Source organism: Centropristis striata, chromosome 11 (assembly GCF_030273125.1).
Source record: "Centropristis striata isolate RG_2023a ecotype Rhode Island chromosome 11, C.striata_1.0, whole genome shotgun sequence".
NCBI lineage: Eukaryota > Metazoa > Chordata > Actinopteri > Perciformes > Serranidae > Centropristis > Centropristis striata.
In genome coordinates, this window is record NC_081527.1 from 7762675 (window position 1) to 7767639 (window position 4965).

Sequence of the window (4965 nt, forward strand, 5' to 3'; positions counted from 1 at the left end):
CATATACATCACATTTCTGCGGTCAAAAAACTGTGTGCCTCTCGAGCATCTCACCACAATCAGTCATACACCGGTGCCTTATATTAACTCATGACATCAGAACCCATAATGAGCGCTGTTCTCCACCCGGTGGTGGGAGGCGCAAACAAACAATCAAAGCAAAATGTCTCTAACACTATTATTTACACTATTGTTTCTCCCTTTTCCCATTTATTTATCTTAATTTTATTATTATTATTATTACTTTATTTATTTTATTTTATTTTATTTTATTTTATTTATTTATTTATTTATTTATTTTATCGGTATTATTATTTTCTCTCCTTATTTTCCTGTCATTCTCCTAAGTCATTTATTTATCTTAATTTTATTATTATTATTATTATTACTCTATTTTTTTATTATTTTTTTTTATAATTATTTTTATCCATATTATTGTTTTCTCTCCTTATTTTCCTGTCAATCTATTAAATTATTTATTTATCTTAATTTTATTATTAGTATTATTATTATTACTTTATTTATTTATTTTTGCTATTTTTATCATTATTATTATTTTCTCTCCTTATTTTCCTGTCAATTTATTAAATTATTTATTTAATTGTATTATTTTTTTTATAACTTTATAAATGTATTATTTATTTATTTTGTATCAGTATTATTATTTTCTCTCCTTATTTTCCTGTCAATCTACTGCTCCACCACTCCAGTCCAGTAGGTGGCGGTAATGCTCCTGTACGTTGGTCTGCCAACCGCCAATAAAACTCAAAAGAAGAAGAAGAAGAAGAAGCAGCGCCAGTGGTTTCAGCCTCTGAAAACCCAAACAAACACCGACGGAGAATCAGTAAAGAAGTGGATAGTTGCGAGAAAGTGCAACCTCGTTAGTGTCTTCGCATTCTGTGTGAACTCGAACCAGTCTCTACCGGAGGCTGCGTTACTCAGGAGCAGGTTGACGGTAGGTCTCGTCCTGAAACGCTGCAGGTTAGCTCGCTAGCTCTTAGCAGCTGATGAATGTGTGCTGCCGCTGCTAAGGTAGCAGCCATTTTAAACCGTGTTGTTCCAACGAAGCCAGCTCTGTTTACCTCTATTCTGTGTACGTGACAGCTGTTTAAATAGACGGTTTCTGCCCCAGTGAGCATATTGGGTACATTTTTGTTTCTCTACCCACCCTAGCTGTCTTAATTCATTTAAATTATTAGCTATTAGCTGTTGTCGTTGGCTTAACGTTACTTAACTGGCTGCAGCTATTAGCTAACAAATGCTACGTTCACCTTAGTTAACTAAGCAGAAGAAGAAGAAGAAGAAGAGTACTTTATTAATCCCACAATGGAGAAATTCAACCTCTGCATCTCTTTCATTTCTGCCTTATTTTACACACAAGTGAACACACCATGCAAGGAGCAGTGGGCAGCACATTACTGCGCCCGGGGAGCTGTGGAGGGGGGGTTAGGTGCCTTGCTCAAGGGCACTTCAGTCCTAGACCTGGGGAGATGGGGAATCGAACCAGCGACTCTCCAGTTACAAGCCTGATTCCTAACCTCTAGGTCACGGACTGCCCTAAATTAAATTAAATGAATTAAAGCAGAGTTAGGACAGATCTGATCAGGTTATTAGTTAGTGTTTAACTTCAGCTGACACCACGGCCGCATTGCGTCATCATTTTGATGCACTTTAACATTGTGTGTACAACCCACATGTCCACAAACACTGCAGCAGACCAATCCAACACACACTTACGTTACATGCACGTTTCGCTGAGCTAACTAGCTGAGTAATGTTATGGATTAATTAACCCTCTGGAGTCCATCTATTTATTGAAAATACACGTTTTATTATTTACAGTGATAACTTTATTTATATATCATATGTAGACAAGCTGAGGAAGCCAGTTAACCCTATAAAGCCAATTGTATCATATTTGATTCACAAGTTTTTGAGACCTATACATCATCAGTGTGATATTTTTTTCCTGTAAAAAAACCTGAAGTATACAAAAACTGAGCAACAAATTGCACAAAAATACAAGATATAGCTAAATTTATATGCATGGTCCACTGGTGGATCAGTCATTGCTGCGTGAAAACTTCATATCAGCAGATGTATGATGTTGTTTTATATGGAAAAAAATATTTTGCATGTTTGAGGAAAATGTTAAAAGGAAGTAAAGTCTTAAAAGGTTAAAAATGTTGGGTTTTATATGTTTTTGTTAGTTCAAGAACAAACTGTGAGCAACAAATTGCACAAAAAGAACTGATGTATCAAATATGATACAAATTAAAATCATATATGCCTATTGTTTTTAGAGTTTTGTGTTAATTACCTGTCAGCAGGTTCAATAAACACTCCAGTTTAAAAAAAAGGAGAATTTTCTGGCAATTATTTAGTGGTTCAGGCTTTATAGGGTTAAAGTTCAATCATAGGGGCTTTTTACACAGTGTGCCATTTATGTTTCTAGACCATTTTTAAATTGTGAATTTTCTTTCTACAATGAAAACTATTAGTATGTTTAATTTACATGATTTTCATAGACACCTGTGTCTTTTGTTTGTATTTTGGGTTCATGGCAGCTTTATACTTTGATGTTAATTAAAATTAAAATCTGTCTGATAGCCAAGTCTGTGTGGAGAAAAGGGAGCCATGCATGTGATGTAAGGACAGACTGAAAGATGCGAAACAGAAACAGAAATTAATGCATAAGAAGTTCACGAATTTGACCTAAAATCTCCTGGACTTCAGAGGGTTAAAGTGCATTAAAATTACGACACATTGCCTGCAAGTTGGTTGCCGTTGAATTTTAAATGTTGCAAATGTGGACAAAGGTTGCAAATATAACATATAAGAGGGTTCCATCCAGTTCTATCATTTTATACTAAATATATTTGAGCTTGTCTCCAGTTTTACTTGGTATATCATCATCAAAGTGAAACTGGCCTCATGGAGTTTACAGCCAGAACTTTAGAGGTAAATTTACAGTAGGGCTCCACGCTGCTTTGTTTTCTAGTCTGGATGTGATGATGAAGTCATGATTTGGTGCTTTTGGAGACTCCAGAGGGTTAAATGACTGTGCTGCACATTGAAGCCCGTGTCCGTGGCAAACTCATTGATGTTGAGCTGTTATGTAATAGTTCAGTGGGAATAATGAGTCCATGGTAGCTCTGAGTTTGTGCATACAGAGATTCATTTTTGATTATGTATTTAAGATGCATTGCATCACATGTTTGATTAAGGTGTAGAGCTGAGGAAGTGCTGCTGAGATTGCTCACCTCAGTTTTTAATCCAGCGTCTACACGCTCACTGCCAGGCCTGTTTAGATGCGGAGCAGTCTGGGGAGAAGTACAGAGGAGGGAAAGTGTTGGGGTTATTTTTATACTGTTATAAATATTTCATTTACCAAAGCCGGCACAATTTTATAAAAGAGTCAGCTTTTTCAGCATGAAATGGTTCTGAGATCACTGAGTCGTGCGTTTTCTCTCTCTTACCTCTCTGGATTTTTTGGATGTATTTGAAATGTCAAAAGCGGTTTTTAAGGCATTGGATGCGTCTTGAATTGGAATTTATCTTTCATATCTCTCATCTTTTATCATGTCTGACATACCCCTTAACTATTTGGTAACACATGTGTAAGCTTAATATCGCTATATTATATTATATATTATATTATATTAGACAAATTTAGTCATTTTCAGCAGCCTGTTTTTTAACAGCAGGATTTCTAGTCTATTCATTAAGCTTAGTGAACTGAATAAACTGTCAGTTTGTGTGTATTTTTGTTGAGTTTCTGTTTCTGAATTAAGGTTTTTTTTTTTAATCTAATGCAGGTCCAGTGCAGAAACCAGTGAACCCGCAGCAAGAAAACCATAAACTGCACTGCAGAATCTTCACGTGGGGAGAAATATCTCATTAAAGAAGGGAAGGAAAGACCAAACCGACAATTTTTTTTGGACGCATGTTATTTTCCACCTTTCTTTTCCATCGAAAATAAGGAGTTGAGCGAGCTGTCTTGAGGATTTCTTTTTGGACACGTTTAGATTTTTGTCGAAGGACCTGTTGTGCATCATATGACACGAAGACCTTTTTGATTTGCGGCAGATTTTTGTTCAGCTTTTTGAGCTTGCATATCTATGAAATCAGAGCTATACCCTCTATCTGATTCACTCAGAAAACCACAGATAATTAAATGGGCATCTTCCAAATGTGATATTAAAACGTACAAAGATAAAAACGGCATTATAATGCATCATCCAGCAGCATCTCTATTTCACTAACCAAAACCGAAGATGACGGCGATGTAACATAGGGTTTTACTTCCTTCATTGTCATGTGACTTTGAACCTTTCGAGCATTATTTTCTTCAAACCCAGACAGTCTTTTTCATCAAGTTTAATGAGGTGAGCAGTGGTTCTCAGTGACCTCCATTGCCAATAAAAGACTGTCTCTGAACTCATTTTTCTTTTCTGCATGCGTTTCACTCGATCTTAAAATGATTCGGTGAAAAGGCGAAGTCGACGTAAAAACGTACTGGCACACAGTGTGGCAGAGGCAACACTTGTCTGTCTCCCCTCATCTGAGTGTCAAAGTGGAACTGCTACACAAACTGCTGTCCAGGAAAAAACAACTTTCACAGACTGCTTCCCTTGTATTAATAATAATAATAATAATAATAATAATAAGACAACCTGGCTCTTTCTCACCTTTGGGACACAGCACCGAGTCATTTTGCCATTCAGCATCGAGTCCAAACAGGTTTTTTGAGTCTTGCTCCTGACAATAAGGGCAAATGAATTAGTGAAGGATTCAATCTGCCTCGGGGGGAGAAAAAAAAAATCACCTGGACTGGAAACAGTAGAGTTCATCAGAGACGTGACCTGCACAGGAGCTGTTTGGGAATCTGCTTCAAGGCCTCGATTAGACCTCCGCGCTCCTGCTTTGGAATTTACTTCCTGCTCGGCGCAGTTCTCTTGGATC